The sequence below is a fragment of the Urocampus carinirostris genome, chromosome 4 (assembly GCF_059441175.1).
Source record: "Urocampus carinirostris isolate Australia breed hairy pipefish chromosome 4, RoL_Ucar_1.0, whole genome shotgun sequence".
NCBI lineage: Eukaryota > Metazoa > Chordata > Actinopteri > Syngnathiformes > Syngnathidae > Urocampus > Urocampus carinirostris.
In genome coordinates this window covers 17,320,994-17,336,655 of record NC_142352.1, presented here as the reverse complement: position 1 = coordinate 17,336,655, position 15,662 = coordinate 17,320,994, and the positions used below count along the sequence as shown (strand labels likewise).

Genomic DNA, 15,662 nt, shown 5'->3' with positions numbered 1-15,662 from the left:
AATTACCGTTGGACTCTATCAGTTTGCGTTACAAAACGGAAGTAGGTCGACCAGGCAATTGGTCAGGTTGAAACAGGGGTCGAGCAGGTCTCGGGTGTTGAGAGGCCACCCTCGTTTGGTCAAAGGCTTCAAAGTGGGAGAGAAACACCATGGAGGTGACGGAAGAAATAAGGTCAGATCAGGATTGCCATACCATCAAGGCAGTTTCCCAAAGCAGACAGGGCAGCTGTACCACATGGGAAGGTGTCATGGGCAGGTCTATGTCCTGTGCAAGATCCCTCAAGCAAGTCTTAGCTTCCTGTGGTTCAGCACCAAAGAGATCTGCCCCCTCTGTAGTACCATCAATTCTAGCCTTTAGTTCATCCTTTCGCAAGACGTCACTGTCCCAAAACCGCTACAGATGGCGACATGACGCTGTCCTGAAGAAGCTGGCAGAGGTGATCGAAGCTAACAGACACCATACAGTTTTCAAGGGGTGGCGAAGATACCACTGCCCCCCGCCCATCAAACATGATAAGGCTCTTCTCACCCGGCAGAGAGTGGAAAATGATAGTCGACCTCAAGAGGCAGTTTCCCAGGTAAATCACTGAAACATGATTGTAGCCATACCAAATTGTATATGTAATCATAATACATTTATTCTTTTAAGTATTATTATTTTTTATTAGAAAAAAAAAAAACAAGGGAAACTATACTATGTCATGATTACTGATGTGATTAACCTGTGCTTGCTCATTTGGCGACAACCGCCGCTGTGGGGTCTGATTGGCTCCCTGTCACTATTTGGAACCCAGTCCTGTCAGTCTCCTGTTGTCAGTCCGTCTGCGAACCTCAGTGTATACAAGGCAAGCTTTTTTTCGACCCTGACTCCCACCTGTCCCGTTTTTGCTCCCGTCTGTCTCCGGCTACGACCCGTTTTTATCCTGACCAGGTCTGCTCTCCCGTTCTAGCTTACGACTCGTTTCCGACCCCGACCACGCCTTGCTCTACCAGTCCCGGCTACCGACCCGTTTTTCCGTCCCTGACAATACCCTCGCTCGCAACGGAAGATCCACTTCCGTGTTATGATCACAATCCGAGTACTAGGGCGACCTACTTCACGCGTCCAGCGAACACCGGATCGCAGCCTTTCATCTTTCCTTCAATAAAACTTGTGAGAAACATAACGCAATTGGGTCCTGTTTCCATTCTAATCCTGACAGTCTATCTGTTTTGAACATTCAATTATTTATTATCGCAAATCATTTTGCACAATTTAAGCACAGTTGTTCTTATTTCACTATATTTTTTATCTGTCGGTCTGTCCATCAGTCAGTCCATCTGTCTGTAATTATTCAATACATATCTTTTATATATATATTTTTTCAGTCATGGTTAAGTCAAAATATAAATTGTATTGACACTACCACTGATGTAATCAAATTTTGCAGATTCAAAATGTGATCATATTCAATCACAGAGTACATCAACCCCAATCTTAATCATTTGAGTTCATTAAAGCAAATTGTTAAAAAGAAATCTGTCCTCTGTTTAGCGTTTTAATGAGGCATTGAGTAAAATGAACAGATGTGCTCTAATAAACAAAAATCTGAAGATTCTGGACTTGATGCCTCCATTTCCCTTCGTTTACCTGCTATCAATTAGCGTCGACTCCCCATTCCTCGCGAATACTTTGCTCGACGGAATTGTAATTTAAAAGCCATCAGTCATCGTAACCCGGCGTGAATGAGAATCACGTTCGCGCTCGTATCTCATGCGCTAGACGACGGAAAAGAGCACTCTCATTCATCAAACGTGATTATCAAGCTAATTATAACGGGAAATATTGTCCAGACCTCCCTTTTCAGCTTCAATTAGAAACGGATTGACAAAATGATCCTTGATACTAATCATGTTCTGAATGATTGATCAGTCGTCTTAGAACCTTGAACTTTAACTTGTATTTCACTCGTAATTAAGAGGAATCGTGAAATGTGTTTTGATACTTTGCGTTAATATTAGAAAGATTCTGATTTTTATTTTATTATTGTTTTTTCCAGGTGTATAAGGTGCACCTAAAATTCACAAATTTGCCAGAAATTTTGAATTTTGCTTTATAATCCAGTGTGCCTCATATACTGAAAAATATGGTGGATAAAATTAGAAATGCATAGTAACAATAAGAGTAATCCCTTGTTTCTCGCTGGGATTGCGTTCCAAAAAAGTCCAGCGATAGTCAAAACCCGTGAAGAAGAAAATGTCAAGAACCAAAACAGGATCAGGACCCAATCGTGTGGCGTTCTCACACAAGCCTTTATATCACGGGAAATGGGGAGTCATGCTCGTTAGGCAGCCGGTCTGGCGTGGAAAGACAGGAAGCCTGAGACCGACGAGATCAATTCCAATTGCCCGAGTTGATACCGGATAGATGGGGTCGATACCGGACAGGACGGGACAGACAAGATAGATAACAAATCACGATATCGAAACTCAACAGGAGAAACTAGACGGGAACAAAAACTGGAGAAAATAACAAACAGGACAAAAACAGACGGAAACAAAACTGGAACCCGAAATTAACAGGGCAAAAACAAACGGGAACAATACCGGACTGGAAATACCAACAGGAAAACAGGACCGAGTCAGAACCTACGTCTTGTGGGGCAGAAGTTCCTTTGCGGACTGACAAAGTAAGAGAGAGCGCACTGAGCTTAAAAAGACGGAAAGCCAAATTGTTAATGAGCCGCAGGCGGCGACACACGAGGGGCCAATTGGGCGCCATGGCAACCGTGACAGAAAAATGTTTTAATTAGATATCAGTAACATATGAAAGATATGACTGTAAAAAAACAACAACTATCCATCTACAAATAAAATCACAATTTACAGAATTGCAGTGAATGAATTATTTGTGTTTATTGTCATTAAAAAATAGTACAATGATATTAAAGGGCTTCTAATTCCAGTGCAAGAAAGCAGTGAAGAGAGCAACTGGCTAGCTGCAGGTGAGCATCAGGGATCCTCAAGTTGAAAATACACAAATATATCGGTTTCACACAAGTTGTATGTCATCTGTTTCATGGGTATTTGATCTGGCGCTGATGGGATACAGGCTTAGCAGGGGTGGCTTGTGAGAGTTCTGTTGTTTTTGCCGGTTCTGATTTTGACTCGCCTGTTTTGCCGGTTCTGATTTTGACTCGCCTGTTTTGCCGGTTCTGATTTTGACTCGCCTGTTTTGCCGGTTCTGATTTTGACTCGCCTGTTTTTGCCGGTTCTGATTCTGACTCTCTTGTTTTTGCCGGTTCTGATTCTGACTCTCTTGTTTTTGCCGGTTCTGATTCTGACTCTCTTGTTTTTGCCGGTTCTGATTTTCTCTCGCCTGTTTGCCGGTTCTGATTTTCTCTCGCCTGTTTGCCGGTTCTGATTCTGTCTGTCTTCTGTGTTTGCCGGTTCTGATTCTGTCTGTCCTCTGTGTTTGCCGGTTCTGATTCTGTCTGTCCTCTGTGTTTGCCGGTTCTGGAGCAGTAGGCTGGACCTAAAGCCCTTCTTTGGCTTTATCTACTGACGCCGCCTCTGTCTATTACCGGACCTAATAACAATCCACGTAGCTCCTGGTGGTGATCAGCATTTCTTTGCGCTCTTATGACTTTCCTCAGAGTCCGATTTAATTGATGACTTTCAGATCCTTACGATGTTCAGCACTGAACTGGCGAGCAATTTCAGCTGCTGTGTGGAAACAATTTCCCATTGACCTCCTACATAGTGACCTGTCCTCTCTTGTCTTTGACTTCTGTGGACAACCAGTCTTGGGTGACTTGAATTAGTTTGTGGTTTTGTAAAGACTCAATAGTTTTGAAATCACAGATTTGGAACAATCAACTTGTCTTGCTATAGCTGGTCATTCTTTCTGTTTTCATCTGGACAACCTGCTGCTGGAGGTTTTCAGTCACTTCATATACATTATATATACATTATACATATATGTATTCGGTTATTCGGGATATCGTTCACTTAATAGCTGCAAAATGGGGATACCGTACTTTGGTGTGAAGATGTTTATGAATGAAATAATTAATTTTAGTGGTGAAACCAAATGTCATAGTGTCAATTTATGTTCTATGAAATAAATTATTTGAATTTTAATGCATTTATTTATTTTCATTCAAACCATTTCATTCAAGCTTATACTTTTGTTTTAATTCCACGTACCTTGTAGTACGGTGCGCCTTATATATGAAAAAATATATCACAAAAGGCCATTTCATTTTGTATTGTGCGCCTTATAATCCAATGCACCTTATAGTCCGTGAAATACAGTAATTTACATGGTTTGCTAACACTGTGTCCTATCTCTGCAGTACGGGTCCCCGAAGACTCTTACCTTCCAGACTCAAGCACAAGTGGGGGGGCCTTATTAGATTCTCATGTGTATTTAATTGACTCACTCTCTTATGGCCCTGTGAGAGGGCTTAGGATATTATCAAGTACTCGATTGCTTGATGGGTGGTCCTGCTTGTTTTGGCAAGACCGAAGCCTCAGTGACCATCACGGCTAATGTTGTTGTATAACCAAATTACCATCTGACAAAAATACAAATGAATTCTAATTACAAAGGATCAATTTGATTTAGTTTGGTACATAAGTGTTGGCTGTCCATTATTTGTTTGGGAATTTCCTACATTAATTAACCAAGATCCATGTAAGCAACATAGTGTTTGCAAAGGTTATTATTAGACGCTTAATATCTAACTGGATAATTAGGAGCTGTTTTTTTAAATGGATTGATTGGATACCTATAAGATTCCTATTTCTCCAAATCTTATAGATTTGTAATTCCTAATCTGCAAAAGAAAATTATTTCTTACCTCATTGGCAGTGAATTTACTCATTTTAAGAATTATTTCATCTTTTTGAGGGGCCATATTTTTTAAAGGTTGGCTAAATTTAAGGATTATTCTTATTGTTTTTAATTCTATTTTTTTATTAAGATTTAAATTATTGTCTGGAAAATTATCCTAAAAATATTTTTGGAGACTATTAGTATTTGTTTTTATCCTTCTAAACATGTTTTTAATTCATGACTGGAACAAAAATTGCCCCAAATGTCTTTATTTGTAGAATGATTATTTTTATTCTCTTGAGAAAAATACAAATTTTGAAGATCATCTTGACTATCTGATATTATCTTGGGTTATCATTTTTTTATCCTCTTGAAATAAACGAGTTGGAGATGCTTGTATTTCTCATGACATCTGTATTATATAAGATTTATTGTTTTACATTATATTATTGTCTCTTTTTCCCTGTCAGTTTGCTAAAGCTGGGTTGTCAAACTGATGACAGTCTGGGGCCTCATGGTACATAAAACTTTCTCATGGGGTCCTGATTGGTAAGGAATGGTTCTATTACATTCCCCAAAAATTTAGACACAAGGTCGATTTAGTAACAATGCGAGGGGAATATTTCATGCCGCGCATTTGTCGGAAAAATGAAGCACAGTAACGCGTACCAGCTACAAAAACCTGGTACGCTTCCAGACTTTTATAATCTTTTCGATCAGCACCAGTGTATGGGGATAGTTAATTTACAATACAGTGGTACAAAAGATGTGGACTGAAATCAGGAAGACTGGACAGTTTATTTAGATGTGTGAATATGTCAGGAGGAAGACTGTATTGCTCGGTAGCTAGCACTGCTAATGCTATCCTCAGTTTCTCTATATAAGTGTCATGATTACTGATGCGCCAACAGCCATTCTGAACTCTTTTTAAACCCCCCTCTTCCTGAAAGAACCCGTCAGACCATCTACGAACCTATGCTCTCAGCTAGGCAAGCTTTTGTACTCTCCGACATTTTCCTGCCTGATACCTGTTGCCGACCTTTTTCTGGACCTGTTTCTGTTTTGCTCCCCCGTCCTGGCCATCGACCGGTTTTCTCGCTGTCAACGACTACCCTCGCTTGACACAGAAGTGCCACTTCCGCGTTCCTGCCATCAGCTACCCGTGACCGACGATCATCGGATCGTGGAGGCAAGTCCTGTTCTCCTTCTTAAACAAAATTGAGTAAAACGAACGCTATTGGGTCCCGTCTCCATTCCTAGTCTGTGACAATAGGTGATCCACCTCATCCGACAGCTGTACGATATTTGTTTGAAGAGTCATTGCCAATTGTGTTGAAAAGTATAGTTGTTTTGTTTTTGTTGTGTACTGTTTAGGAAATGTTGCTACCATCCGTCATGGTGTCGTCACGTGACTAGTTTAGTGTGTGCAAAGGGTCAATAGAACTCTTAGAGTAACCAGGGAGTAGTTCACACAACATATTCTAGAGATTTTAAACATGAAAAATGCACTATGGACTGAAATTGAAGATAGGTGAGAAATATTAGCATTAAGGCAATACAGAAATGATGAAAACGATGAATTTATTTGATTTTTCTCACTTATATTTGTAACAGAAATCAATCAATCATGCCCGAGGACATAGCATTTACTTGTACTACGATCAGAGTAATTCATTTTCATACATTTCAGTTTGTCCTAGGGTGGTTGGCAGTTAAGCATAAAATAAAATATTTCAAAAATAAGTATAAGCCCATTTTCACACAAACACTGTGTACCATTTTAAGTCACTGGGCCTCAAATGGCACAGAAAAACAGAAATAACCCGTATATTGTTGCTTTCATTTAAAAAACAACAACCTCAAATTCATTTCGGGAAATAATGAAGCGTTTTTCACATGACCACAAAATTGTGATTCTGAACAAAAAAAAAACTTTTTGAATATTGTCCTATATCCTAACAAGACATCCGTAATGATCTCACACTGAGGTAGCCCAATGGATGTGACCCCCGTGGTCAGCCACATAAATCGCTCCCGGTGTCGCTTAACCGTCCAATTTGCGTGCAAGAAAATCACATGTTCCGGCCTGCAGAAAAGAGGCGGTGACAGACTGACGGATGGAACTTTCCTGCTCTAAATATGCGGACGAGGAGAGAAGACGTCCGTGGGGAGAAGGCGAGATGGAGAGGACGGTAATCCGAGCTGCTTTTATCTATCGGGCGGGGGAAACGATGGCGGGAGGATCCGTCTCTGTTAGAGAGAACACGACCTTGTTATTAAAGCCATTTATCACCGGCTGAATATTCCCCCTTTAATAGGCTGTGTCGTTAATTACCAGACTTTGTCAAGATAGGGAGTCTCGGGATCTCTGCACGGACGCAAACGCACACAGATTTATCATCAGGTGAAAAAGACATATTTCACTTACACGGAAGCAGATTTTGAAACACATACGCTGCCACTCATGTTTGTTTTTTCTGCTACTCATTTTCCAAGACACGATGCACATGATGCACTTTGCACAATAAATGGCAACAAATAAGCTGAATAGTAAAAGTTATATAATTTTTTAACATTTAATGTATTTTAGTTTTATTCAAAATGTTTCATAATATATCAAAAACAGTTCTAGTTCTACAATACATCTACTGATGCACCATAACACATCGTCTGTAATGTTTACTAGGTTCACTGGGTGTTTCGGGTCCCTCAACATTATCAACCCTGCGGCCTTTGTTCAGGCGGAATATGCCTGTCCTCAAGGTTCTCCTCTCCAGATCCAGAGCCATCTCAAGGCTCTTAGCTGCTTCAATGGTGTTCTTAATGGCGCTGCTCCTTGATGTTCCCGTTATGCCCAAGTCACTTAAAGCTTTGTAGAGAAAGTGCCTCGTAAATCCTCTGCTGCCTCTTTCGATGGGCATACATCTTGCCTTCCAGCCCTGCAGCCAACAGTCAATAACCAGCAGTTCGTACTTGGTAATCTTCCTCTCGTAGGCTCCCCCGAAGGGGTCTTCCCATGGCACAGCCAACTCCATTAGCACAATATTTTTGGTGCTCTCTGAGACCAGTAGAAAGTCCGGTCCCAGGGTGTTGCTGACAAGTGTTTGGGAACCCGCAGCTTTTTTCCAGGTCTACATGGAGATGCCAGTCCTGGACCACTACCTAGATTCTTCACGGTGCCGTCCTGAACCTTGTTCTTGGCAGGGCTCCTTCTCTGACAAAAGCAGTTGCCCAGTTGGTGTTTATCGCTCGGCTGGAGCTTCAAATGCCTTTGCTGATGGCTTCTGCTATTGACTTCAGCACCTGGGTGTGTCGCTAGGTGTATCTCCTGAGCAATTTTCAGCAGAACAGCATTATGAATACCAAAGAACACACAAGGCAGGTCCGGGCTAAAGTTGCAGAAAAGTTCAAAGCAGGAATGGGATACAGGAAGATTTTTCGACATTTACACATCTCCATGAGCACTGTGTGAGCAATAATATCTAAAAAAAGAGAGCAAAGAAGACTGCAAACCTACCAAGACCCGGCCATCCCTCTAAACCATCGGCCAAAACAAGGAGAAAATTCATCAGAGAAGCAACCAAGAGACAGATGATTACATTGGATGACCTTCAGGCATACACACCTGAGGTGGGGCGATCTGTGCATAAGACAACTATTAGTCGTACTTTGTGTAAATCCGCCCTTCATGGAAGAGGAGCACGAAGGAAGCAGTTTCTTAAAAAATACCATGAAAAGGCGAGTTTGGCGTTTGCAAGAAGCCACATAAGTGACGCAAATAACATGTGGAACAATGTCAGATGAGACCAAAATTGACCTTTTTGGGCTGAATGACAACCGTAATGCTTAGCATTCAAATTAACACAGCACATCGAGGCGCCAGTGGCTCAGGATGTAGAGCACTCGTCTTGGTATCGAGAGGTCCCAGGTGCGATTCCCAGCTCCTCCGAGTTAAAAGGCGAGGTGTCCTTGGACAAGACACCGAACCCCTAAAGTCCCTGGTAAACAGGCAGGCACCTTGCATTGTTGGAGCTGCTATCGGTGTGTGAGTGTGTGTCAATGGGTAAGTGTGAAGCACATTGTAAAGCGTGACCTTCATTTACATTTACATCACCCTGAAAACACTATCCCCACTGTTAATCATGGTGGTGGCAGCATCATGCTCTGTGGTTGCTTTTCTTCAGCAGGGACTGGAAAGACGATTAGACTTGATGGGAAGATGGATGGAGCCTAATACAAGGCGATTCTGAAAATATTTTGGAGTCTGCAAGACACCTTAAAATGTGGCGCAGGTTCATCCTTCAACAGGAAAACGGCCCTAAAATGGTTTTGAATTCCCGATATAAAGCCAAAGTCCAGACCTCAATCGTACAGAGCATTTGAGGAAAGATCTGAATAATTCTGTGCAAAAGTGTTCACCATCAAACCTTAAGGAAATTGAGCTGTTTTGTCATTAAGAATAGGCAAGATGGTCAAAACCTTTGGAGACATACCCCAAAAGACTTGAGGCTGTGATTGCAGCAAAAGGAAGTTGTCCAAAGTATTAACTACTTCTGCAACGCCTACTTTTAAATATTTTATTTATTGAAACAATATTAAATGTTGAATACATTTGGTTTCTCTTTACGAGAGAATGTATCACCTCTTCGAAAATATCTTGGGTATTTTATCTGTAAGTGTTCTTTTTTATTTACCCTTAAACATTAAATATAACCAACACATAAAAATAAAAATAAAAATCTCAACGTTTAAATATACACTGCAAACACATTTTTAATCTTTCTTCTAAAATGAAAACATTACTTAAATAACAAAATGTAATTAAAATTGAGCAGCATGACCCAGTAGGGTAAATGGATGATGGTTTTGTTCATATGATTATTTTAACTTAATATCTAATATTAATATATAAAATTACTGAAACATGATAAATAATATTTATCAAAAACATTTAAACTGACTCAGTGCTCACAAACTGATTGGAAAATTAATCAAATCACCACAGGATTACACGACGCATCCGAAAATTCTTCCCTCAAATATTTTTCATTAACTGCATTTCGAATATAAGGCGCATGAAATTGGGACTACAGTAAAAGCTACCGACATGTGAAGAAGGTTCACACAGCACACAATATTGCAATGATTAATCAGTCGAAAAATATTTCAGATTAAAATCAGTTAACATTGTTCGTAGTGAGGGCGCTAACATTTTACCACAAGTGGTACAGATGACGCACAAAAAGGCATTAGAAGTTATCTCAATATCACATTATTTTTAATGTGCAAGAAACACCAATTTTCATAGTACATTCTGATAGGTTAACCAGTCCCTCCACTTCTTTACCTGTGCGTTAATAACCTCTCACTTTGAGATATAAGTAAGTAAAAGCGCTAGTATCGTATTTTGTTGAATTAATTTCTGTTTTCTGTTTTGGTCTTTGGCAACAATATTGATGCATAAGTGAAGAATTGGAGACTGTTTAACCTATCAGAATGCACTTTACAAGACATTGTTTCTGGCACCATGAGTAGAAATGGTGAATTGATAAGATAAGGGCCAATGCCTCTTCATATGTCATCTGTACCACAGAACATCTGGTGTTAAAGTCTCTGCGCGTTCACTGCCACAATCCAGTTTTCACTTTGTTTAACAAATACAATTACTGTACCTAATTAATGTAGTTTTAAACAAATAACTTCTGTGCTGTCAACTTATAATTTTGATAATGATCTTGCAGCTTTATTGAAATACTGCATGATACTTTGCCGTCATCATGTGGACGTTATGGAAAACTGCATTTACAGTCCTTTCCGGTTGGCAACTCCAAAGTTGAAAGAGTTATTTGGACCAAAAAACTGCCCCAAAAATATGTCAGGAGCAGGGGAAAAATTAAAAATATTGTTTAATGCTTTTAAGGAAGGAAATGTTAAGAATTAGTTCTGTTTTCTCTTTTACAGGAACCATATATTTTAACCATTATCAAACATTTTCGAAAAGCCACCAGAGAGCGCCAAATACCTACATTTGGCTACAGAGCTTGTTAAGCGGATAGAGGAGTCCAACTTTATTGGTAATAGAAAGCATCTTCTTTTGCCTTTTGGTGCTTTTGTCAGTCCAGAGTGTTTTTGTTGAAATGACAGCTTTTAGAGAAATTCGAAGATTTGCACATACATAAAGTAGGTTCGTCAAGCGTTTTACGTATGTGTACCACTCACACCACAGTGTTATTGACGTACAGACGGAAACCAGCGGAAAAGGGGCGTGGCGACCGTTGAACCAATCAGAACGCAGAATACTATGCATGATGAAAATCGGCAAAGTAGCGAAACTGTAAACCGTGATACAGTGAGGGATTACTGTATACCATAAAAACCTGTTAAGTAATGCACACCTGAATTTACTGAATGAATTTCTAATTTTATCCATTGTATTATGCTTTATAGGATGCACTTTCTCATTTCTGGACATTTTGGGGTTTTTCGGTGCACTGTACAGTCTGGAGAAAAAGTTTTTTTTTAAAAGTGACTCAACAAGGCAGCTTAATGGAGTCATATCTGAGTACTACTGATTAAACACAGAGTTTTCTTCGCGTCCCAGCAGGTTTTTATCCATTGTTGTCCCATCGTTTCACTTTTCCCAAGGCGGTATCGTGACAGCTATGCCATCGATCCCCCCGGCCTGATTAGCTGCGCCGTCAGAGTCGACCAATCAGATACATTGATCACCGGACGCTTTTTAACGCTTCCCCCGGCAATAATATGATTTTTCTCCAGTCAAATAACTGCTTATCTGTCGGGGAGGAAGGGGTTGTCGAGGTAGATATTTGAAATTTCGAGATTTCCTCAGGGACAGCAATGGAGTGGCTAGCTTGATTTTGAAAGCGTTTAGCGTCCGCTGCGGCCCCGGTGATAAAATGCGATTTCATTACCTGAAGTGGCGTGATTGCTGTAAAGTTGATTTGTAGGACTCATAGCAGGGGCTGCAGCATCTGCCAGGGCCTTGCTGCTTTTGCGTTTGTCCAGGAGAGGAGGCTGTGCTCTCTGCAATAATAAGAGAATGCTGTCAAACATTTGAAAAAAGAAAAACCCAAAAAACAGAAAACCCCTCAGTGTCTGGTCTGCAACCAAAACACTACGTTTTTAATGCGTTTAACATAGTTCAACATAGTTAATGCGTTTAACATAGTTCATATATATATATATATATATATATATATATATATATATATATATATATATATATATATATATATATATATATATATATATATATATATATATATATATATAAAATAGTAACAAAAAAACATGTCTTTACATGAGCAAATTAATTAGTAAAATACAATAGCAGAGGCTATTGCTCATTTTAAGTATGTTTTAGTAATTTTGATAAATATAACTTCAAAAATAGGTAAAATAATAATAACATTTTACTGTACAACTGGCAGATGATTCCCCCCTCTTAGTTTGTTTCTTATTTTTATATAATAATACTATAAGAAGGAATATAGAATATCAATATAATCTCCAATATTGGATATTTTAAAGTTTTATTTTTATTTGTTAAAGAAAAAGGCGATTAAAATATAATAAAATGGGAAAAGAATACCATACAAATATTAAGAAATATTTTAAATGATAAATTAAAATGGCCTGTCATCTGCCATATCATACATTTTTGCTTATTTCATCTTTACATCTTTAAATATTTTTATGTTACATGTATTTAGTTATGTATTCAAGTTAAAATATACTACAAACTAAATAAGTACAAAATGAAAATAAATATAAATAATTACTATTGATAATAAATTAAAATGATCTGCCATATTGCACACTTATTTAAAGTTTCATTTTATTTTATTTTTTACCAAGAAAAATAAGTTAAATATTGCAAAACAGAAAATAAATAAAATCAAAACATTAAAAATGTATATGAATAATGAAATTATCAATTTCTGCCAAATTAGACATTTTTCTTATTTGAAAACTTATCTTTATGATTTAAAACTATGTTTATTTTTGATGGATTTATTCATGTTGGAATATAGTAAAATAGAAAACATATATAGTTATAAATATTGTAAATAAATACTATTGATAATAAATTAAAATGATATGCCATATTATAGTGCTGTCTATATAAAGTTTCATTTTATCTTATTTTTTTTACCAAGAAAAACAAGTTAAATCTTGCAAAATAGAAAAGAAATAAAATAAAGAATTTGCAAATAAAAACTACTACTACGAATGATAATAAAATGATCCACTTCTGCCAGATAAGACAATTTTTGTAAATTTAAGTTTTAATTTTCCTTTTTTTTTTAAAAGACAGCTTTTGTAAAAAAGTCAATTTACCAGATAATAAACTTTAAATAAAATATAAAAAATTGATTATTTCTTATCCCTGGTATCCCATGTATAAACAAACAAAATGCGATGATTTAGCTGAATATCAGAAAATATAATGAAAGATCCAATTTTGTTGATCAATACTGCTTTTAAAAAGTCCAAATTAGTCGTCCGGCCCAACACCACTGTGTTAATTTCCAAAAGTCCCCCAAACCAAGTCATTAAAGGAAGAATGTTATTGTTGGTAACACAGAACACAGTGTAATTGATTATAGATGTAATTTTCATTATTGACGACAGGGGGCAGAATCTATGCATTGATTAAGCATCCTTTGTGTGCAGGGTGAGTGATTGTGCGGATGTCAATAAGAAAACAGCTTTTAGAGACTTTAGCTCTGCAGCCGTCGACTGGATTGGGCCTTGCAGTTGAGCAATAATACATAAAATTCAACATAAAATGTAAAATTCTGCTTTACGATCACACGTCACTGGGATTTAGATGCTCATCCGTCTTGGAAGGTTTGTGGGAGACGTCTGCCCAAATCCTTTACATTTGTTTATGGATGTTCGAAAGCATTTTGCTTGTAAACTTAGCTTGTCAGAAAAGATAGAGCTACCTATATATATTCCCAGAGAGAAATATATTTCTTTTTATACTACACATGTTAGGGATGATATGAATCATCTCTAAATATTCAGGTTAAAAAAACGTAGTAAAATAAGTTTAGAAAAAGGAAGAAAAAGAAATCTTCTTGCTCATTAAACTGTTCTTGTTAATAATAATAATAAAAATAATACAGTAACAATAATAAAATAATGATCATAATCGTAATATTACATATTCTATCCATCTATCTATCTATCTATCTATCTATCTATCTATCTATCTATCTATCTATCTATCTATCTATCTATCTATCTATCTATCTATCTATCTATCTATCTATCTATCTATCTATCTATCTATCTATCTATCTATCTATCTATCTATCTATCTATCTATCTATCTATCTATCTATCTATCTATCTATCTAACTACCCTCGAGAGGGGTGACCGACAGCAAGACAAACACATACAAAAACAAAGAAAATAAAAAAGGGAAAAAGTAGCAAAAAAACACATACAAAAGTTTTTGGACCATGGCCAACCCAAATGCCCAAACACCCAAACAAGTTCAGCACCTCGGCACCAATGTTGGTCATGCTTTCGTCCCTCCAGATGAAACGGGACGGAAGAAAGCGGCCATGTCACTCGGGTCAGCGTGACACAACACACTCTTCTGTTCAAAAGCAAGGCCCGATAGCTTTCACTGGTTTACCCCTGCCGCATCATACAGGTGCCCTGCCCATCCCTTAGAACGTGCCCAGACATCCCAATATCCTTTTACAACACCTCTCCACTCATTCCTATCACCAACAAGAGCTCTAGCTTCAACTATATTCAGACCTTTTTCCTGCAGTGCACTCATAATACATATACTACATGTATTATTTTTACTCAGGATTCATTGATTTTATTCTAAATTTTATATAAAAATTCAATGGTGGCTCAAAATCGGTCTATGTTTTAAGTAATATTTTTAAGTTCATATTTTATATTGAATTCGTGCAATTGCAGAATTGCAGATGTTTTTAATGATTGATTTCACTGTTTCTGGTTAGATATATGTAGTAAAATAAATGATAATAAAATATACATCCATCCATTGCTCATCCTTAGCAGGGTTGCAGGGGTCCTGGAGGCCAATCCCAGCTACAGGTATATTCGAGAAAGTGGGCAGGGGACACCCTGAACTGGTTGCCAGCCAGCCGCAGGGCACAGACAACTCACTCCCTTTTTCACACCGAGGGACAATTTGGACCGGCCAATTAACCTGACATGCATGTTTTTGGAATGTGGGAGGAAACCAGAGTGCCCAGGGGAAACCCACGCAAGCATGGGGAGAACATGCAAACTCCACACAGGAAGGTTGGTAGCTGGATTTGAACCCATGACCTCAGAACTCTGCTGCAAACACGCTAATAACTCGGGTGATGTATTTGAAAAGAACACAACAGATAAAATATGAAAATAAATCATTCTTTGTTATCAGAATCATCGTCATAATCACAGCAACAAACAACAGAGTGATGAGAACTGCTAAAAAAAAATTAAAAAAATTTTTTAAACTCAAAAAGAAACCATGTGATACAGTTACACATTTGGAGTGAAGCTTTACGCCTTCCTTCTTCTCAACAGTTGACATCTCATGCATCCATCAAGATGAAATGGTTCGTCTTTCTGCATGACGGCGCGCGACTTAAAAGCTTCCCCGGTCGGATCCCATTAGCGGACGGCTAATCAGATGCGCAGAGCCTAGCTTGATTGAGGCGACCGCCACTAATGCGGGTGAGAGCGGACAAGCTAAATGAGATTTCAAGTGTAAACACCACCAGACAACGTTTCAAATAGAGGCACGTCTGCTCTATTGTGCCCAAGTTCATCATT

General features: G+C 38.3%; 1 long non-coding RNA gene across 1 annotated transcript in view; it reads right to left on the bottom strand.

Moving 5' to 3' along the window:
- Positions 1 to 15,662, bottom strand: part of LOC148366941 (uncharacterized) — a 168,347-nt gene that overhangs the window by 13,799 nt on the left and 138,886 nt on the right. Inside the window, exon 3 of the long non-coding RNA XR_015850253.1 lies at positions 11,752 to 11,863. This is a non-coding gene — a long non-coding RNA (uncharacterized LOC148366941). The remainder of the gene's footprint in view (positions 1 to 11,751; positions 11,864 to 15,662) is intronic.